The sequence below is a fragment of the Protopterus annectens genome, chromosome 13.part0 (genome assembly GCF_019279795.1).
Source record: "Protopterus annectens isolate FY-2018-M chromosome 13.part0, PAN1.0, whole genome shotgun sequence".
In the NCBI taxonomy this organism is placed as follows: Eukaryota; Metazoa; Chordata; order Ceratodontiformes; family Protopteridae; genus Protopterus; species Protopterus annectens.
Genome location: NC_056747.1, coordinates 631554760 through 631578800, shown reverse-complemented (window position 1 = coordinate 631578800; position 24041 = coordinate 631554760).

Genomic DNA, 24041 nt, shown 5'->3' with positions numbered 1-24041 from the left:
CTCTCTGGAGCCTTAAACCAGGTTTCTGTTACTGCACATATATCAATTTTCTCCATACTGAGGAGTGCCTCAAGTGCATGCATTTTGAGGTTTAGACTTCTGGCATTGAGTAGCATTACCCTCAGTTTTTTTTACTTGTGCTATTTACGGTGGTGGGTTTGTCTTTTGAGCCTTGCCTAAAAAAGGCACTATGGGGGTAGCAAGAGCCTTGGCCAGTATTCGAAAGCCTAAGGGTGACAGGTGCAAGCCGTCTCTAGCAAAGCAGAGTGGCTTGTCGAGCATGTCATCCCAGGCAGACAGACACTGGATCCCCTTTGAATGACACCAGAAACTTGGCCAATTGCTGAAATCGAGAATTTTTTCTTTATACCGTGGTATCATTCTTGGTGAGGGCAGGATGCTACTCAGGGTCAGGGTCATACCAGCCTGGGCTACGTGATCAGAGAGCTCTTTCATGTCTCTCTTCATGTAGTCCAGGGAGGTACGGCTCATGTCATTCACACCAACATGGACAATGACAGAGTCATATTTGTACTTGTTCTGGAGTGACCTGAGTGCTTGTGTTATGTGGCGGATCCTGGCACCTGACAGGCAGCTAACAGTAATCTTCTCCTTATTCAGCCTAGTGAGTCAGACGTCAGTGTGCCTGACTATAGAGTCACCTATTACTAGTATGTTGGGTATGTTATTTTGCCTTAAGGGCTGTGATGGCATGGCACACTGGTTTTGTGAAGCATGTGTTTCATGGTTTGTGCTGGGTAGTGGAGGTTGCTTGGATGTTTGCTTTGGAGGTCTCTGTTGGTTTTGCAGATTTTTATTTAGACCCTCCGAGTATGTTTTCATGTATTTATGTGTGTTTTTTGCCGGTGCTGGTTTAATGGGTCTATTTAAGACTGGTGGTGTGATACAAGTATTTCCTGTCTCCTCTTGACTGTCTGATCCAGTCTTGGGTTGAGAGAGCTTAGCCTCTAGTTTGGCTGTATAACTGCATCTCTCACATGTATTAGTGTTTGGTGGTAGGAGGAGGGGGTTGTCTGTGTACATGAGGCAGTTGTAACATTGCCTCAAAATGCTCAGATTCACCAGTTGGACTGGAAAATACACCTGAAACTGCCCTTTGGACATGCCTGGATAGGTACAGTGAACTGTTTTACTGGATGGCTGGTAAGGTCGAATAGAGAGCCTTGTCCTTCTGTACAGTACAGGAGGGTCTAGTGCTAGGGTTTATAAGTGCTTACTATAAGTTTTGAGCAAGTGTCGGGCTGAGAAATGAATGGCTTGAGTGCTTAAGTTGAAAGTTTGTCTTGTTCCAAGGGAAAAATTGAAGAGGAGACTTTGTGGAGCCGGGAATAGTTTTACCCTAGCTAACCAGCGCTGCCCAGCGCACAAAACCGGGCAAATACAGTATTTATAGCAGGGAAATGAAAGAGAGAAATTAGCCCAAAATGGCCAATAAATTACTAATTTCTGGGCTGAAACCACTATTCCAGGGACAGATAGGCTACTCAAAGCTCCCCTCTCTCACAGGTAAACAGAGAAACTTCCTTCTATCCAAGTAAGGTATGGGCAAAAACAGAGATTTGTAACACATCCTTGAATTCAGCACTAATCTGAAAACTGGACTATACTAGCTTAGAAAGGTGGGAAGCAAGTATATATATATATATATATATATATATTTTTTTTTTTTCTTCAGAAAATAAAGCAGATACACTCAAAAAAACAGTTTAAAAACACAGAAAAGGGTACTTATTGTTATATATCGCAGCTCAGACTTGTAGTCAATGCCCCCAGTAATAAAGTAGGAAGAAACACAAATACAGTAAAAGCAGATGAATAAAGTGCAATTTATATATATATATATATATATATATATATATATATATATATATATATATATATATATATATGGTTCCCATTCAGAAGCCTGAAACATCATAAGCCTGAAAATCAAAATCCTGAAACCAAAAGCCTGAAAATTCAGAATCCTGAAAACTCAAAATCCTGAAACTCAAAATCCTGAAAACACAAATAATGCTAATATGTCACTATAAAGACACTAATATCTACCAACTGACCCTGACCCTAACCCTAACCCTAAGGTCCGTCACTATTGCACACTCACCTGAGCCGCGCCCTAACCCTAACTCACTTAAACCGCCTCTAACCCCAATATTTGTCACTATTGCATACATGCCTAACCTGCGACCTAACCCTAACTTACTTAAACCGCCCCTAACCCTAACATAAAACCAACAGCACACTTACCTGACCCCAACACATGACCTAACACCACAGGGCTAACAATAGCAAAGCCACAATGACATCAGTATGTCTATTTTGTGTTTTCAGGATTTTGAGTTTCAGGATTTTGGGCTTTCAGGATTTTGGGGTTTCAGGATTTTGAGTTTTCAGGATTCTGAATTTTCAGGCTTTTGGTTTCAGGATTTTGATTTTCAGGCTTATGATGTTTCAGGCTTCTGAATGGGAACTATATATATATATATATATATATATATATATATATATACATATAAAAGAAAATGAACAACTTATCTTATTTTGTTTTTATTTATTCTTTGTTGACTGGGTTAGTTCCTCTAAGACAGTGGCCTCTTTACTGGGAAATCGCAAGATGGTATTCAAACTGACTTGGTGAAATTTGATCAGGGCACTGGGAAACTTCCCCTGTTCTTTTTGATAGGTGTCATGGGATCTTTTGCATTCACCTGAGCTGCCACCAACTCTGGTAGATGGGACCTTGGTTTAACTTTTCATCCGAAGGAGAGAAGTACAGCCACTATCAGTCTCAGGCTGTAACAATAGTTACTGATATAAATTAGAAGTACATAGTATGCTGGTTTACATCTATATTCAATATTTGGGTCCCTATCAGCTCCTTGAATGCTGACAATATCGAATTTAATATTGTCGCATCGAGAATGCCGAAAGTGCAGAAAGTCGAATGGGTAAATGGAAATCTCTGTAAGGGGAGATTTCCTTTTACCTCAATGTTGTGCGGTTTCTGAGTTGGTTTATTTAAGTAGTGGGGGGTGGGGGGTGCAGGGGGGCTTGCCCCCCTGCCTATACCCTTTAGTTTTTTGTTTTTTTGTCAGCATTCGAAAATGTAATAGGTTGATCATTTCAGTTCGACATTTAGTAATTCGACTGATTACATTTTCAAAATGCTGATATAGACCCCAGTATTCTACCACTAAAAGGCTGTAAGAGTGGTTTCTGGGATTTAGTATACTGTACGGTTTGGAAGCACTGAAAAGTATTACATGTTTTGAGATTGTTTTGTCACCTATCAATAACAACTGGCAATAGTGTCCTGCCTTATTCTAGAAATGTGTTGCATATGAACAGGAAGTAAATACATGTTCCTAAACAACTGTTGGAGCCATGTCACATACCCAACATGCTGACCTAGTCCCAGGAAGTATTTTGGTACTCATAAATCGAATATGCAACTGTTCTATTTTTTTACACCTAAAAGCACAGCCTAAGTATAGAATTATAACTGACTATCCAGATGTATTATCCCTCAAAAATACTAGGGAACATGAAATTGGTTTCAGAGGTACAATCCTTTATTGTCTTCATAATAAGCCTGAATGGCACACAGAAAGTGCCAGGCTGTCAAGTTGACTTATACTCTGTTTCCATTAGGTATGAGAATATGTCTTTTGCTTACGGTGGTAGAATGCAACTCATATCCAGAATATATCTTCATAACACTGTTATTACATAAGTAAAAATCATGTATGTTTCTTCAGGAAAATGTTTATAAATTATTACATGTTATTGCTCCAACTTCATGGTCATTCATGAACCACGTCTCTTTTGTAAGTCATATTTGATATTTTGACTTAACATTGTTAATTTGTAAGAAATTGTGCAAGTGCTATGCATAGTTCAAGTATATACTATAGTGTGACAGATTCATATTATGTTTTGGATGCCACAACATAATGAATGAGCAGTCATTTTATTTACAGTCAGTCAACTTTAGGAATTTTACTCTTGCTGAGAAGTAGAGAATAAAGAAGGATGGAAAGCCAACATTTGATCTCGAGGTGAAGACAGAATGGAAAATCTGATCAAAAACATATACAGCTTCAACAGTAGAATTAGATCTATGAGTATCAAGAAACAGGTGCCTTATATGGCTTCCAAAGCAGACTGGTTAGCATAGAAGTTTGCTTGGACTTCAAAAGGTGTGAATGATCTGAGGAGAAGGGAGAAAATGTTTGAAACCATGAAATTCTGCAAAACATCTCAGCAGTACAGTAACTCTAGCAATGTTTGGAAATATGGACAAAAATGGCAGAACAGAACCAGAATATTCTAGCCCCTATGAATGACTGCAACTAACTGTCTGCTGAACATGAGGTTGCACTCTGACACCATGATGACTCTAATGAGTTCCTAAGTTCTAGCATGTTCCACTAAATGGCAGACTATACTCACAGGATAGATCAGGCATTAGCAGAGCACATAAAATTTCCACATTTTTTTAAAGGAGCCTCAAAAGCCATTCAAAATAAACTGCTGAAATGTTTACAGAGGGAAAAAAAAGAAAAAGACCCTAACAATGCAATGGATTGATGCAGTTTTAATAAAATCTGTTTGGCAAACATTGACTTAATATTTTAGCATGTCATATGGGTCTAAGAATGCATAATTTTTAGTTTTGCACTTCCATTGAGGGGACCATATTTTCATAACAGTGAACCTGAGAGGTATCTTTCTGTAGACTCCATATGAACCACCCAGCACTGGTTCTCACATACTGCAGCTGAACATCACCTGAGCTGCTCAGGACCTTCTTGCTGGTTTGCTGGATGGAAATTTGATGGGAGTCAAAGCATGCAAACATGTTATTTCAAACCAGCTGTAATGAGGTATAGAAAATCCACCAGAATGTAGCTTTCCTTTAATGTAATCCTATCACTTACTTCGCTTCCATTTCCTCTCTCACATTTAATGAAAACAGTTCCATCCTACATCACTGCTGCATTCTGTGCTTAGGCCTAGGTGGAATTCATCTTTATTTTAGTACTGCATCAAATGTCTTATTCTTCTATAGCACTACCTTCCCACTTTACTCTTGCATTTTGTACCCACTGATTTTATTGTTCCCTCCCATGCCCTATTCTGTAAAACAGCTCCCTCCTACTGCCAAGATGTTTTGGTACTCCCATTACTTTCCTCTGTTTATTGTTTATTTGATAGTGGAGTACCCATTCATAGTATCATAACTTAAAATAACAATCATCTTCAGTGATTTGTTAGACCATGGCAAAAGGTAGTTCTGTCTAAATTTGTTAGGACTGCAGCCACCATTACCTCCATAATATCATGTACCACAACAACATCTACAGCATTCTGAACCCCTTATTTTCCTATTGAGGTTTCATAGAGTCATAGAGTGTTACTAGGCTAATGACCCACGGGGCCTTCCTAAGCCACGTTTTCCTGAAAGAATAATAGTGATGTCCTGTATTCAAATAGGAAATTGAGGGCCAGGCATTTATAAGCTTCATCTGTCCATAACGGACATGGGTGACAGGCATGGTTTAAATTTTCTATTCCCCATCCACTGGTCTAGGTTGTGCTTAAAATGAACTCAGCTTTACATGTATGGGAAGCCAGTTCCATAAGGAGGATCAGTCTCTGGGACACATATCTGTTTTTCTAGCATGTTCTGTTTAAGTCACAGACAAAATTCAAGTCATTCGAATTTGTATTTCTGGTACTCTTTGACTTATGAATACATAGGAGATTCATACGTTTGGGGTTTGCAGATGCCTTGTAAGCTAGGCATAGATCACCCCTCAGCAATCTATATGAGACTGAATAGAGGAAAAGGACTTTAAAACGCTTTGCATAAGGCAGGTTTATTATGCCTTGTATTCTTTTTGTAAGGAACTTCTGAGGTCGCTCTAGTTGCTGCATATGCCCTGTCAGGTACATACCAAAGGTTTCAGTGTGGTAGAATTATTTTATACCAAAACTATGTGAAATCAGAAAATCAAATAAATATGTCCTTTGCTAACTTCAAGCTTATGAAAATGGGGAGGAAGTAATTTCGAGTGATTTGGTGTGTAGGAGATTTTGTAACTAGTTTGACATAATTACTTTTATGGTGGCATTTAAATGTCAATGTACCAGAGTCATAATGCGGATTCATATTAAAACTATATTACAAAAAATGCGGTGAGGGTTTTTAAGAACTGTAAGGAAGACAATAAAAGTGAGGCTTTCTAAAAGTACTGTTGTCACTGCTGAAGTGAAGTATTGTTGTTCAAGAGCGTGCACTTATTACTGCATTGAAAGATTCAAATGTAGTGTCAATTAAAGATAGCGAATGACTACTTGTCACCTTGCTATCTTTTGTTTTTTTTTCTCTTTTAACTATTTGAAGAAATACATTTACATTTACCTATAATTGCCTAAAAGATGTGTCTATGCTCCATAACCTTGGGTAGCCTGGTAGGATTTAGGGCAGTCTGAAGACAAAAGGCAGCTAGATTTAATTCAGAGTAGTTTCTGATTTAGAATCCTTTTGTATTTCCCCCTCAGCCCATTACATTTATCTATAATTGCCCGAAAGATGTGCTATGTTTCATAAGATTGGGTAGCCTGGTAGAATTTAGGGCTGTTGAAGACAAAAGATAGCGAGATTTAATTCAAAGAGTAGTTTCTGGTTTAGAATCATTTCTGATCTCCCCCTTAGCCCACATTCTCCATTAAAATTATTCCTGTGTTTTTTTGGCCTTTTAATAACATTTTCTAATATTTATTATATTTTTTCTGACCCCCCCCTGCATGCCCCTCTAGCGGTCCATCAATTGCTCTAGGTCTGCACTCAATGCACCATTTTTCCTTAATATCCCTGGTACAACAGCCCCAGGGCTGGGACCTTTCCACTGATGGCTTAGTAAGGGGAAATGTCTCATAGAAGAGCAGCCAGGAGCATCACATACACTGTCCCTAGGTGATCTTTTTATATACTCTAACTGGACAGAGCTATTGACATCACATGACTCATTGCACATGGTGTTCTTTAGCTCCTACTCCCCCTCCCCATTGTGTGACAAGCTTTAACAGCTATTTGCCTCACGATTATGTCATTACCCCCTTTATCAGGAGTGTGCAAATCAGTGGAGGAAATTCCTCCCTCTCTCCCAGAGTAGGTGACCTGAAAAAAGACCATTATACCCCCCCCCACACACACACACACACACACACCACTGCTTGGCTTCTCCAGCACCCAAACTGATTATCAAACTCAGGTCATCTGGGTCACAGTCTGGGCTCCATCCCTTTATGCCATACAGCCAAGCGTATATTCATTTTCATTTGGGAGGGAATAACTATGTCACTCCCATTATAAGTTTGCAGAGAGACAGGGAAGAGGAGCTATTTATATGCTGGGAAGCGAATATATTTATAAGGGCAGGGGAACAGGTAGGTAAAATGCAATAGCTGTAGGGTGCCATTGTGATTTAAGGAACTGTTATAAAGGGGAAGGGCACATGTTTTAAATGAAAACAAGGGCAGTAAAAGAGCAGTTGAACGTTATAGATGCTGCTGATGGGAAAGAATTGTTAAAGTAACTAAGGTATGCAGTTTAGAGAAATAAAAGCCCATAGTGGTTCAAATAACCAGGATCTGCAGGCATGGTAGAGACACATCCATCTTGCAAAAAGCAGGGTATAGGAGGATTGTCTTATTGGTAGGAAGACAAATGGGATGGAGTGATGAGTTCTAACAGAACAATGGCAGGATGTCGGTACTAAATACTAGAACGTGACAAATATGAATGAGTGTTGGCAGAAGAAAGAAAGTTATGTTCAGGGGAAAGATTGGAGTTGTACTTAAGAAAGAACCATTTTATAGGAAGAATTGTAGGGACCCGGAGCAGTCTGCCAGAGGAATGAGTGCAATTCAAGCCGACAAAGAGAAAGAGTCAAGGGATCTTGGGATCAGTGGATGTTGGGTGAAGGTTAGCTGCATAAGTGGTTATCTAGAAATGGAGCTTTGGTCCATTTATTTGTAGGACAGTAGAATGGAACTGTTGAATGCTTAAATATAAACTTCCACTTTCCAACATTCTCATTTTAAAAAGTTCCTCATATTATTTGCTTTTGAATATCACCACTCATAACAGATGTGAATTTTCTATCGGATGTACATTTCTTTATAACTCAAACTATTAATCCAGTAATACAACATAATAGTGAAGATATGCCTTTCATTAGCTGCATCACAAGAAATAGCACATGGTGTAAAGTCCTTAGAAGACATTATATAAGGGCAGCAAACTACTGGAGTCTAATGCTGAAAAAGACTTAATGGGATCTGTGGCACCTAATTCAGAAATGGACTACAGATTCATAACACATGTATAAGTGCTTGTGGATAATCCAAGGAGCATAATGACAATCCTTGGAAGGACAACACTGCATATGTAAGAAAGACAATATACAGTGGATATAAAACGTGTTCACATCCCTGTTAAAATGTCAGAATTTTGTGATATAAATCATTTCAAAACTTTTCCCACCTTTAATGTGACCTATAACCTGCACAATTCAAGTGAAAAACAAACAAATCTTGGGGGAAAAATATAAAAAATAAAAAATGTACAATAAGCTGGTTGCATAACTGTGCACATCCTTAAACTATTAGTTTGTTGAAGCACCTTTTGATTTAATTACAGCTTTTAGTCTTCTTGGGTAGGAGTCTATCACCATGGCACATCTTGTCTTGGCAATATTTGCCCACTCTTCCTTGCAAAAGCTCTCCAAATCTGTCAGATTGTGAGGGCATCTCTTGTGCTCAGCCCTCTTCAGGTCACCCCACAGATTTTCTGTTGGATTTAGGTCTGGGATCTGGCTGGGCAATTCCTAAACTTTAATTTTCTTCTGGTGAAGCCATTCTTTGTTGATTTGGATGTATGATTGGGGTCATTGTCATGTTGAAAGATGAAATTCCTCTTCATCATCAGCTTTCTAGCAGATGCCTGAAGGTTTTGGACCAAAAGTGACTGGTATCTGGAACTGTTCATAATTCCCTCCACCTTGACTAAAGCCCCAGTTCCAGCTGAAGAAAAGCAACCCCAAAGCATGATACTGCCACTACCATGCTTCACCATGGGGATGGTGTTCTTTTGGTGATGTGAAGTGTTGTTTCTGTGTCAAATGTACCTTTTGGAATTGTGGCCAAAAAGTTCAACCTTGGTTTCATCAGACCATAACACATTTTCCCACATGCTTTTGAGAGACTTGATGTGTTTTTTTCAGCCGGGCCTGGATGTTTTTTTGTGTAAGAAAAGGCTTCCATCTTGCAACCATACCCCATAAGCCAGACATATGGAGAATACAGGAGATTGTTGTCACATGCAGTACACAACCAGTACTTGCCAGAAATTCCTGCAGCTCCTTTAGTGTTGCTGTAGGTCTCTTAGCAGCCTCCCTGACCAGTTCTCGTCTTGTCTTTTCATCAATTTTGGAAGGATGTCCAGTTCTTTGCAATGTCACCATTGTCTCATATTTTCTCCACTTTTTGATGACTGGCTTCACTGTGTTCCATGGTATATCCAGTGCTGTGGAAATTTTTTTGTACCCTTCTCATGACTGATGCCTTTGAACAATGAGACCCCTTTGATGCTTTGTAAGCTGTCTGTAAACCATGGCTTTTTCTGTAGCAGGCAACTGAGTAAATATCAGAAAATCCTACTAGGACAGCTGAACTTTATTTGGGGTTAATCAGATTCTCTTTAATTGATGGCAGGTGTATACCTAAGAAGACTCAATGTTGTTGTTGTTGTTGTGTCTTTCGGCTTTTCCTGGTTAGGGGTTGCCACAGCGGAACTCTGGTCCGCTAATGATTGGCAGTAGATTTTTACGTGCCGAGTTGCCAGCCCTGACGCACAACCTTCAATGAAGGTACGCCCATTCACGCATGTCTCCACACAGAAGACGCTCTAGTTGAGAATCAAACAGGACAATGTCTTACTGTGAGGCAACAATGCTACTGCAGCACCACCACCGCAGTTCGTAATTAAAGCAAAAGGTGCTTCAACAAAATATTAGTTTAAGGTTGTGCAGACTTATGCAACCAGCTTATTGTACTTTTTTTATATATTTCCCCTAACAGATTTGTTTGTTTGTTTGTTTTACAATTGGATTGTACAGGTTATAGGTCACATTAAAGGTGGAAAAGTTTTGAAATGATTTATTGTGGTCTCATTTTTTATATCACAAAAACATGGCATTTTAACAGGGGTGTGTACACTTTTTATATCCTCTGTATATATTGTCTGAGGTTAAAATCCTACTCTGAGCTGCTTTGATCTTGGAATAGTACACACAAGTAGTTGGGGGGCAGTCCCTACAACAAGTACAAGAGCAAAGCCCCCCCCCCCAACAAAAATGTTTTAAAAGTATTACAGTGAGTTTCAAAATTCTTTGCATATTTTTTGAAGTTGTACTTTATTTTTGTTGCGTTTTCTCACTCACAATTATGAGGTTTGCACTTCTGACAGGGAGACCCTAGATGTTCTGAGGACATGCCTTGTTAACTACAAGCTGCAAAAGGATCTGACTGCATACACTGATATGCTACCTGTTGCAAGTATAAGTATCAATATTTTGAGCAAGGCTAGACAACATTGTAGTTTTCCATAGCATGAATAGAAAAATTGTTATGTGAAGCTAAAGCCTTGTATAACACAAATGCCATTATTGTAACAAAGTCCAAGTCTTTTACATCTACCAATATGCTGTGAGCTTACATTTGAGAGCTTTGCATCCTTCGTTGCTCCTTTTTTAGGATAACCGATGAGTGAAAAACAGAAAAGTACAGCTGTGTTACTAACACTATAATAGATGACTGAAATATCCATCCCTTCACAGTTTGGATATATGTTCTTTCTAATCAGATGGTACCCAAGACTAGTAAAATGTGTTACATTAGCAGTGATGCAGCTGCTGATCTGTGATTGGCTGTATGCTTAATGAATTCAAATCAGTCACAGATACAGTCAGTAAGTGCCAGTCTAGAATCTGAAGCCATAAAGGCTTCATAGAGCAAGACAAACTGAAATATTACTAAAATTATACCAATGATTTGAATATAAAACATTTTCAAAAGGTAAGGCCCTGGTTCTTCCCAGACATATGGTAGCTAGTAACATTTTCTCTGGGAGTCATAATGTGATTGTTCCATTTATTGAATGGGGAAATTGTATATCACCACACTAATTGGTAAACAAACATTCCCAGTAGGGTGTTATTATACAGATAATACCCGCTGAAAAACAAGTCCACCACTTCACAGCAGCATATTAAACTGCTATGAAGCTTGGACAGAAAAAAAATCAAATTGTCACAATTTTTGCACAAAATGGCTTTGCTGCTTACCAATCCTGAAATCATAGAGTAGAAAAAGAAGAGATGTGTGTGTGTGTGTGTGTGTGTGTGTGTGTGTGTGTGTGTGTGTGTGTGTGTGTGAGAGAGAGAGAGAGAGAGAGAGAGATAGGGCCTATTTAGATTGCAACATGCAGTCTGTTAGAACATGATTGTTAAAAGATAAGTATGAAACTTTAATGGTTGGCATTACTGACTGACCTTAATCCTCTGTGATTTACGATAGTAGGGGGTCAGAGCAGAACTGTACAGCAAAATCTGGTACAGTTAAGAGGCAAGGGGTGTCAGGTTCACCAAAGTGGCTGTAAATGCTGGTTGTATGCATCTATTTCCATGTGTGTATGTGTGTGTGTGTGTGTGTGTGTGTGTGTGTGTGTGTGTGTGTGTGTGTGTGTGTGTGCGTGCGTGTGTGTGTGTGTGTGTGTGTGTGTGTGTGTGTGTGTTTCTATGTATATGTGTGTTAGTCCACCTGTGCTTCTGAATGTGTGTGTTTCTATGTATATGTGTGTGAGTGTCTGTGTGTTTGAATGTGTGTTTTTGTGTGTAGACATTAAATGCTTATATAACATACAATTTGGATGTGAAATATTTCCTTCAACAACAATTACATATGCTACAACAACTTTGAAACATTAGGTTGAGAAAATATTTTACATCAAAAATATAAGAAAATAAATATAGAGTGTGGTAACCATGCCCTGGCCAAGCAATCAAGGAGCCTCAATCCTCACCACTAATACCAGAGAGGTCATCTCATAGAAAAGAAAAGGATAACTAATACACACAGTAAAAGTACAATTTCCCTTAAGTGCACACAGAGATCACAGTCAGTCTGGGGATGGTTGCTCCTTTGCTCACCAGGTCCCCAATAAGACTCCCCACTGGCACAGCTATAGGGTCCAGGTCTCAGCCTAGCTGGGAAAGCTAGAACCTCCAGTACCCTCTCTGTCCAACCATTGCTTTGTGTCCTTGCCAAGTAGCTGACACAATACACACACACTTTGAGATAAGTATTTATAGAACTTCACAGATACTCCTGGGAAAGGCTGACACAGATTCTCCAACTGTGCCCCTTTAGCAAGAGTATACAGTAGTAATTACTGCCACTAGTCAGCTAATAATATCAGCTACTAAAATGCCCTTAAAATGGTGTCCAATTATGACTGTGCAATATTATAATCCAATGGTGGTATGACTAACAGTCAAGGCTTACTTTAGAGTGGCCTATTACAATAACCTCTATAAATATGCAATGTACTCTAGAGCTTATCTCTACACAAGCCAGCCACAGGTAGAAGGTTTTAAAAATATTTAATAATAAATAATTAAAACACAAGAAAAACCTACTACACCACAGAGATATCTAAGAGTTCAGAGATCACACAGAAACTTAAAATAATACAGTAGGACAGGTCTGATTTCAAATAAAAAATACCTAATCAATCTTTACTAGCTTTAACTATTCCCTCAAGAAATCACAATGCTAAAACTTACATGTGAGCATAAGGCAGAGTGCTGATAAGTTGGATATCAAGATCAAAATGCTCTCAGTCTCTTGTGAGAAATAGTATTTAAACATTACTAACAAACATGTCTCTAAGGCCCTCCCAAATTACATCAGTTTTGACACTTAGGTTTTCCCAGTATTCATATTGCATCATCTTAACACCTGGTCTGAGGTCTCAGGCCACAAACTGCATTATTTAGCAATATAACTCCTGCTCAGAAACTTACAACAATACAAGGCATTTCACATATACACTCTAGCAGAAACTAGAGCAATAAAGCACATTCCACATCTAAATTCTGGTCATAAACTTTAGCCTTAAACTAATGGGCATGAAACCTTCATCCAGACACGCTGGAGCCGAATTCTAACATGAAAGGGTCACAACATGCTTCACTGGGCCAGTAAAGTGCAATGTTGTTACATATTTTGTAGTTCCACATTTCACAGTGTTCTTTTACACTCAAGAAACATGCCTGTATTTTACATTTATTTACAAATGCCAGAATTATATATCAAATTCTATTTGACTAGGCTGGCAGCCTTCGCCCATCTCTCCCCAATCATCACATAGAGTAATAAAAATATCAAATGCCAAGCAATTTAACACATAGCCCATTCTCTAAGTACAATAATGCCCATCAGGTGTGTGTTATTGGGGAAATATGCACAAACTGATTCAAACAATGAAAAAAATCCACGAAAACCAGGCTATAAAGATACAAATTCTTACTGTCCACTTAAAAAAACTGGTATCTGAAGTTTTATGCATTTGTAAAAATGAAAGCGCTTATACACACTTTGTCACTTTATTAACATTTTTTTTTGCTTTTTAAGTGGAGAGTAAGAATTTGTGTCTTTATAGCTTGGTTTTCGTGGATTTTTTTTATTAGGGAAATAACATCTTTCTGGGAATGTAGTGGTCATCTGTCTGTGGTGTTGGGTCTCACAACACCCCTGGAAAGGTGTTATTTCCTCAATCACACACACCCTGTTGAGCATTATTGCTTGCTTATCACAAACTCTGCTAGACATGCAGTAGAATTGAAATTTGGGGACTAAATATGCAATTCTAAAGTACAGCCATCAAATTTTGTCAGCCTGCACCTCTTTCTTGCAAAATCGCTATACTGTCCTGGTCAAGCAGCATGCATTTAAAAAAGCTATAAGGCTGCATTTATCACTCATGAAACTCGACCATCAGACTTTTTTTTATCTTGCCATTAGGACCTTTCCATGCTAAACAGCTAATCCAGTATACCAATGTGGCAAGAGAACACATGCCAAAAAGGCTGTCTCACCATTCAACATTTTCATACATCAGTGCAACACCAGAACTAACCATACAAAAAAACTGCACTGAAAACTAAGGAAGACTTTGAGGTAAAAGAATAGGCTGTATATTTTTCTTCTCAATGACCAGGGTAGAACACAGATCCACATAGACTTAATTCTGACTCGGTCAGGGAGCACTGACTATTAGTGACTTGCTCAGAGTCCCACAGTAGGCAAACTGAGGCTTTTGGAATGAAACCCTAGACTATAGGAAGCAGCTCCTTTAACTTACTTTTCTAAATTTAATAATAATCCATCGAATCTTCACAGTGCCTTCTGAAGACATCTTACAAATACTTTGCAATGGCTTATGATCAGATTTTAATGCTACTGATTTTCCATAAATATAGTTGTGAAATTTCTGACCGCCAAAGACAATAGCTAGCGTTTCTTTCTCTGTTTCTGCATACCTTATTTGTTCTACTCTACTGCATTAATAATGTACCTAGGCATTATTGACTAGTGTTCACTTGAAGCATTACAGGTTGAGACACATCATAAAACTTCAAGATAGAATTTCTGAAGCAAGTCTTTTCAGCATTGCAAAGTTTCTTTCCTAATTCTATCACCAAAGTCAAATAACAACATGCTCTAATAGCCTCTCAGTACCACTATAGCATCTGAAAAGTTTGAGATTAACTTGAAAAGATACCTGAAACATGCAAATGAATCCCATAAATGATGGCTTGCCCTGTGGCTTCTCAATATTAACTATAGTATTGACTTTAACTGAGTATGGTTTTAATCCTTCAAATGTTGAAGCATGCACCGTACATTTAAGATTAATCACTCAAGTATGGCATTATCTTCTGTTTGTCCTCAGAAGTTCATGTTTTACCCCAGTTAGTATCTAAACTCTGGCTTGTAGTTTAAATTTGGTGGCTTTTGCAGTTGCCCGCCCCACTGTAGATTTGATCTGGGATACTCCCCCAGTCCCATCTCTTTACCACATTCTACCTAATAAACTCCTTCTGCACTTGCTTTTAGCCCTTTTTAATTTAATTGCATTTTTTTAAACTGTGTTTGGTCTAATATTGCTACATACTCAAGTGTGCTAGCTTGCACTGCATGTGAATTGTTTTTACTGCTGTTTTAGCTACTTTTCTGTAAAAAAAAATATAGTGTAAGCCTGTTTCTTACCTTTCCTGTAACTAGTGTAGTCCAGCTACAGATCTGCTGTATCCAGGACTGTATGTAAGCTTCTGAGCCCCCCAAGCCTGTGTTGGAGGGAAGCCTTCTAGCTTATCAGTGGGAGTGGTAAGCACTAGGTAACCTGTCTACCACATAAGGAGTGGTTCTGGCCCAGAAATTGTAGTTATTGGCCGTTTGGGCAATCTTTTCCATCTCTCTCAACTTTCTGATTTGAAAGCCTGCATTTGCACGTGTTTCTATCCAGTAACTTGTCTAGTGCAGATACAGATTCTTAGTTTTAGCACTTAAATTCACTTATTCGTGCTCAGCACTTGTTCAGAACTTGTAAGCACTAAATAAGCTACTAATTACTACAGCACTCAACCTTCCTCATTACCTAGAGGAAAACAGTTTTTGTACTTACTTTTCTCACTTGCTTAGAAAAAAAACAGCTCTTGTACTCACTTTCCTCACTTATATAGAGGAAAATAGTTTTTTTATTCAGGCATGTCCAAGGGTCAGCTCCCAGTGTTCCCTCCTGTCTATCTGATGAATCTGGGCATCTTGAGGCAATGTAGAAATTGCCTTATGTACACAGGCAACCCTCTCCTCCTACCACCCAACACTACAACCTGTGAGAGATGCACTTATCTAGCCAAAGTGGAGGTAAAGCTCTCTCCAACCAAGACTGAACTTGACAGTCAAGAGGAAAAGGTAAACATTTGCACCACACCACACTCATTACAAAGCTTCACTAAATCTACACTACCAAAATCCACACATAGTAACACAAAAACATTCGCAGAGGCTCTCAGTAATAATCTGTCTAAGTAACAGAGACCTCCAAAGCAGAAACGCAAGCAACCTCCATCCCCCAACACAACCCAAATGACATATTGCCCACAGACTCAGTGTGCCACTCAACCACAGCCAATAAGGCAAAACAACATACCCGACACACTAGTTATAGGTGACTCTATAGTCAGGCACACTGATGTCCCACTCACCAGACTAAACAAGGAGAAGGTTACTGTCTGCTGCTTGTCAGGTGCCAGGATCCGCCACATAACCCAAGCACTCAGGTCACTCCACAACAAGTACAAATATGACTCTGTCATTGTCCATGTTGGTGTGAATGACCTGAGACGTACCTCCCTGGACTACATGAAAAGAGACATGGAAGAGCTCTCCGATCTTGTAGCCCAGGCAGGTATGACCCTAGCCCTGAGAATCATTCTGCCATTGCCCAGAATGATGCCACAGTACAAGGACAAAATTATTGACTTCAACAATTGGCTAAGCTACTGGTGTCATTCTAAGGGGATTCAGTATCTGTCTGCTTGGGATGACATGGTCGACAGACCATGATGCTTTGCCAGAGATGGCCTGCACCTGTCGCCCCTGGGATTCCGGATACTGGCTAAGGCTCTTGCCGCCCCTATAGTGCTTTTTTTAGGCAAGGTTCAAATGACAAATTCACCACTGTATCAGGAACAGGTAAGAAAAAACTGAGGGTAATGCTACTCAATGCTAGAAGTCTAAATCTCAAAATGCACTCACGCGAGGCACTCCTTAAAATGGAGAACATCGATATCTGTGCAGTGACTGAGACCTGGTTCAAGGCTCCAGAGAGCACCCCTGCACTACCAGGCTATAACTCATACCACACTTTTCGGCCATGTAACCTGGACCGAAACACCAAAGGCGGAGGTGTGTCCATATTCATTAAGGGTATCCACACCTCCAGGCTAGTTGCTCAGCATAATGCATCCGATGTTATCCAAGTGCAACTAACTCTGGGCAAAACTGCAATCCAAATTGTAGCTTGCTACAGATCCCCCACCATGCCCCAGGATTCCCACTCCTCTTTTCTTGATGTACTGGAAAATATTAGGATTCAATCAAACACCCTAATAATGGGTGACTTCAACTACCCCACCATTAACTGGGAAAACTACTTGTGTACAAACTACTTAGCTTAACGCTTTCTGGAATTCATAAGCTCCAATGCCCTGGATCAACTTATCCACACCCCACAGGGGCAACAATATCCTACACCTAGTCATCACCAACATGAGTGACCTGTTTTCCACACCAAAAGTCAACTCCTCACTGGTCCGATCCGACCATAAGCTAATCACCCTTGATATCCACATCCCACCCCCACCCCCCATTAAGGAAACCACTGTAAAAAAATTCTCCAAAGCCAACTTCATGCTTCTTAAGACAGAAGTGGTGAACTTCATGACACCCATGCAGATGGACAATACAGTTACAACTGCTGAATCCTACACAAATGCACTCTATAAGCACTTACACAAGTGCATGGATCATGCTATCCCAAATAGAACCAAGACGCTATCTTTCAAAAAAAGGAAGCCAATCTGGTGGTCCCCTGCCATAAACAAACTGTACAACAGAAGGAAGAAACTGTTGCAAAAGAGAGTAAAATCCCATGAGTGGAGGAGCTCCCTGGTCAGCCTCAGTAAGAAGCTGAGATCCCTTATAAGATCCTCCAAAGCTAGCTATGAAAACAAAATCACCACTAATTCTAAGGACAACCACAAAGCTTTCCATAGCTATGTCAAGAATCTCGATGGCAACACCCAGATCTGCTCTGAGTTACAGCACAATGGCACGAAAATTACTGAACCAACTGATATTGCCAACATCCTGGCAGATAGGTTCAGTGCTTACTTTACCCCTCTTCACCCCTAAAGGGCCCACATCTATACAGGAAGAAAGCAGAGCCCCTGTAATCACAACTACGCAGGTAAAAGCTGCACTCTCTAAAGCCAAAAACACAGCATCCATGGGACCGGACAACATCCCAGGCGACATTTTACACGAACTTCAGAACGAACTGGCTCCCCAGCTAAGAACCATGTTCAATAATAGCCTTGCATCAGGCTTTGTGCCCACTGAATGGTGCACAGCAACAGTTATCCCACTCCACAAAGGGGGAGCCACCACTGATCCCAGGAACTATCGCCCTATTAGCCTGATGAGCCTGGTCTGCAAGGCCATGGAACATATCATCATGGAACTCATAAACAAAGACATTGGTAACCTCCAAACTCTGGATCCCACCCAGTTCGGGTTTGTGAAAGGCAGATCATGCCTCCTGAACCTGATCTACATCTTTGAGGCAGTCACCAAAGCCATAGATGAGGGTAAGGTGGTTCACACAGCCTATCTTGACCTCGCCAAGGCTTTTGACACCATCCCCTATTCTGGAATTATAGCTAAACTCACTAAACTACGTATAAATCCCTACGTCACAAGATGGGTTGCCAACTGGCTCACTGACAGAACTCACACTGTAAAAGTTGCAGACTCCAAATCTGACCTCAAACCAGTGACAAGTGGAGTACCACAGGGTTCAGTCCTGGGACCTCTCCTGTTTGGTATCTACTTCTCTGAAGTACAGGCTAACACAGAAGGCCTCTGGCTAATGAAGTTCACAGATGACTGCAAACTAGGAGCCATAGTCAAGTCCCCAAATGATGTGGACATCCTACAGCAGGGCCTCGCTGAGACAGATGCTTGGTGTCAGAGCCATGGTCTCAAGCTCAATGCCAAAAAGTGCAGTGTCATCCCCTTTTGTAAAAACTCTGTACCCATGAACTACCACATAGGCAGCAATCTCCTTAACACCGAATGTGTGATAAGAGACCTTGGGACCCAGGTGGACAGTAGTCTCTCCTTTGATAGTCACATCGCCACAGTAGTCAGGAAGTCCTTCTACGTGGCACACCTCATCATAAAAGGATTCTCATCTAGGAAAAAAAGAGGTCATTGTTTCCCTCTACTCGACACTCATTAGACCCATTATAGAGTACAACGCCCCTTTTGGAATGTACCTCACAAGACATCTGCAGCAGCTGGAAAGGCCACAGAAGTACCTCACAAAGAGGATTACTGGCCTCAAACAAATGCCCTACACTGACCGTCTCAAAAAACTCCTGCTTTACTCCGTAGCATGTCGCCTACTCCGAGGTGATCTCTGCCTAACATATAAAGCTATGTCAAACCCAGAGCTGCTGGACATGCTACACCTAAAGAAATCCCAATCCCTCCGAGCTACACGCTCTAGGGACCTAAACCTTGTCACCACAATAAACAGGACATGCTGGAGGGATAGATTCCTGTCCCAGAGACTTCCCATACTCTGGAACAGGCTACCCATCTATGTCAAGCAAAGTTCTTCATTAGCACTCTTCAAGAAAAATCTTGATGAGTGGATGAGAAATAGGAAATACACCCCGGGGATCACTTCTCAGTCTCTGATCGACAGTGGCACAGGAAAATAACTTTCTGGGGTGGCGTAAGCCAGGGAACCTTGTTGGCTAGGCTTACATAGGCCCTTGGGCCAATAGCCTAGTACCTACCTATGAACCTATAAAGTTTATTAATCCTAGTATCATGCTCCTGCTTGCAGCTCTCCACACAAGAATCATCGATTGTGTTAACTCCACTTTCCAAATCATCAATCATGTCAGCTACAACTCTCCGTAATGCTGACGGTGCTAAATATATACCGAAGAGCAGTCTACAAACATATCTACCTAAAGCCATTTTAAATGTGCTAGCTTAGAGCTAGCATCATCTAGTTTAATTTGCCAAACTCCTTGATTAACATGTAGCACTGAGAAGACTGTAGTACTGGGCATTGAATCAACAACGCTTTCAACAATATGAAGTAGATAATATTTTGTTAATACATATTTAAAGTGTATCTTACTACAAGACTGTAACAATGCTCTTAATCTTTTCAGTCTATTCAGCTTCCTTAACAATTATGTTAAGGTTTTACAAACACTTTATACCAATGCTTTCCATATACTTACATTTCTGCTCATTTCTGCTTCTTGGAGCTCCAGGAAACATTTGGATGCAAGAGCAACTGGTTTTGCTACCAGTGAAACCTTAATGCAGTATTCTTCTGGTAAGTAATCCAGACCATTAAACATGTTAGCATAGTTCAGCAAAACTCTGTACCATAATACCCATAACGGTATTCCTGGCATTATGCTTGCCATAGTTAGACCCTCCATATTTCTAGAACTTTCTGGAAACTGCCTTATGGAAACACTTAAGGTGACATTGACTCCTGTGAACATTTGCACTACCTTTCCAGTGGCTTTAATACTTCTATTCAGAGTAACATGAAAGGCATTCAGTATGCTATCAGTAGCATTTGTGTTGCATTCTACATGTTTCTGTGAATTATTCTGCATTTCACACTATGGATTATCTTTATCCTGTCAAGTATCTTGCAAGCATTATGACAGTATAACTGGTTCCTTTATTTGTTTTTTAAAGGGCACATTAATGTGTACTTTCTGTACTTGTACTTACACTTAGGTAGAAAAACGTGTTTATACATTTAAACCAGACTCTGCTTTATGACTGGCATCAGCCCAAATGCAGTTATTTTCAGCTAAGAACTATAAACAACTAAGTAAAAGTTGATCCAAAGACTAGTCTGTACCCTGAATATGTCAAGGAACTGCATAGAGATTTATGATCAGCATAAGGCAACTTCAGTAATTTAACAGTAGCTTCTGATAAAATAGCTTGAAAGTAATATTTCTACATAGCATCATAAGCTTCTCAGATCAAAACACTATGTACTGTCTGAATTCAGTACTGTATTCATTCAACTGCAACCACAAATATTTGTGCTTTAATCTGCTCTTTTTTAATTTAGCAACATGCAAATTTTGCTGAATAGGTATTTTTCATTGTTTATACATCTTAAAATGATTCTGACCTCAAAATAGTCTATAGATTTGAATATATGTTCTGTGATATACCTTCACATGCCTGTAACCACACTTTGTATATTCAATTATATTTCTAACTGCATGGCTGACTCTGGGTATCATTTTGGATACAAATGGTCACCTGTACTTTTACTTCTATTTTTATTAGGGCCAGATTCATTAACACCTACACTAAATATACACTATGTGTAGATCATCTCAGTTCAAGAACATCTCTACCATATTTTGTGTGCTTTTATGTCGCTCAGAAAGATTACACTAAGTGTAGATGTAGTCTTAAATTTGTGGTAACCTTTATGAATCTCCCAAAATATCTAAGGCTGCAAGAAAATCAGTAGGAAAACTAAAATTAGGAAGAAGAAGGTGTGAGTTATACATGTATTGTCTGCTTACACAGAATGGTGTACACTTACTGTAGGTGTTAATGAATCCCAGGGTTTGTTTTATTTTATCATTGTTTCACTTACAGTCTTTATTTTATACGCTTCTATTTCCACAGACAAGCCTTTAGAAAGTCAGTTTGAAATTGACACATTTAGGCTGGGATTCAGAAAGGTTACCATCAGTGGTAAGCAATTTCTACCACCGACAGTAACCATTTCTAATTCAGAGACAGCCCTACTGCAGTGCTGTAACTCAGAGGGGTTAAGCACCACTGTGGTTTGTCTCTGTAAGCTACAGAAAATGCTAATGAGGCATTCCAGGGGGGTTAGCCTATGTTAATTAGCCATGTACTCCCCTTTGGAAATGCCTACGTTAGCCCAGGTGGCTAAGTTAATTAACCCATTCAAACATTTGCATTCACCTATTGCTTTCAGTGGTTGGGAGAAGGGTAGAGGTAGGTAAGTGCCAGGGAGTTTAGCAGGGTGGTAATAGTGAGGATGTGTGTGTATGTGTGTGTGTGTGTGTGTGTGTGTGTGTGTGTGTGTGTGTGTGTGTGTGTGTATGCAGAGGAATAAGTGGCCTCAGGTGTGTGTCTGTGGTTTGTGTAAGACTGTCTATCTGCCTGAGTGGCCACAGTAGGGGAAGTTAGTTAGGAAATAGGTTGTGGAGGTGTGCGCATGGGGTGTGCGAGTTGTGGGTGAATGGACAGGTGTATCTCTGAGTGTATTTGTGTGTGTGTGTGTGTGTGTGTGTGTGTGTGTGTGTGTGTGTGTGTGTGTGTGCGTGTGTATGGGACTCTCATACCTCTAAACACCTGTAGAGTAATGAACAAATCCTGCAAAAATAGGAGGATATGACACCAGGGAAGTTTAAATATGACATTAAAGTAACTTAGAAAGTTAATAGAACAACAGATTCTGCAACATGAAAGACACTGAGGGAGGACAACACTAAACACCAGGGATACCCTTTAAATGCTGTCCTAAAGGGCACTTAAATATTGGAATAGTTAAAGAGATTAAATCCCTGTACCTTTGGCACACACATACTGTTTATTAGCAGAACTGTAATCCTCTGGAGTATCACAAGACACCAAGACTACCTTTTAGACATTATCTAACTCACTTAAAAAAGTGATACTAACATGGGGGAAGAAAAAAGTTTGAACCTTGTAACCTTAGCAGAGAGCATCTCATTACCAGAGCTTTAGCCTTCCATGCTAACTGAAGAGGGATTGAAGGCTTTCTAGTTTGTAAACTATAATAAGTATGATATTCTTAATATCTGGCATTATTGACTGTAATAGTCCATAATTACGATGAACAAAGCAGAGGCAAAAGCAGGAAAAGTTTTTCTTAGGATGGGGATGTGTCCATGTGGAGGGTACCATACCTCTAAATAGCCACGCTGACGACATAGCCAGGAACTACACTAGACAACACCAGGGATAATTTTTAAATATTTCTCAGAGTCCCTTAAAAAGCTAATAGAGTAATAGATCTAGCATGGCAATGCAGTACTGAAACAATAATAAGAATGAAACTTTAATGTCTGATATTACTGACTATATCATTTGTGATTTAAGAGGGGCAGAGAAAACATAAAGATAATGCATCAGGAATGTTCTGTAAACTATGGGACAGGTATGGTGTGTGTGTATGCATTTAAATGTGCACGTGTGTGTGTGTTTGTGTAAGAATGACTGAGAGGAGTGTCAGTGCCTCTGTAATGCAAGGGACGACAGTGGTGAATACTGCAGAAAGTGCTGATTTGCACTAGAGTTCATTACCAGTGATTCATAGTCATGCAAAATCGCTGATAATTGAAATCTTTCCTCATTGTGGTAAATGAATCTCTGAATCTCATTTTCCACAATTATGGCAACATTCCCTTTGGGTTTTAGTTGCTACTTTCCATGGTAGAAGTCTTTCTGAAATCCCACGCTTAGTGTTTTATCAAGGGTGAGAACTGCGGTGGTGGTGCTGCGGTAGCATTGTCGCCTCACAACAAGATGTTGTGCCGTTCGATTCTCAGCGACAGCATCTTCTGTGTGGAGACATGCGTGAATGGGCGTACCTTTGTTGAAGGTTGTGCGTCAGGGCTGGCAAACTCGGCACGTAAAAAATCTACTGCCAATCATTAGCGGACCGGAGTTCCGCTGTGGCGACCCCTAACAGGGAAAAGCCGAAAGACGCAAACAAAGTGTTTTATCAAGGGTCAGGTTTTAATAGCCTCTGATTTTATTCTTAATACTAAATATGATTCCATCTCTTATCAGTGAACTGTGCAAGTTTTCAAACTCACAGCCATTAGCTCTGTGTGTAAGCTCAAACACGCAAGCATCTACTAACTCCCAAACTCCTTGATTTCTAGTGGCAAATAAATGTGTTACATATGGATTTTTTTTTTGGGGACCAAAAATTCAATCGTGGCAACCTTGCTTGATAGCTACAA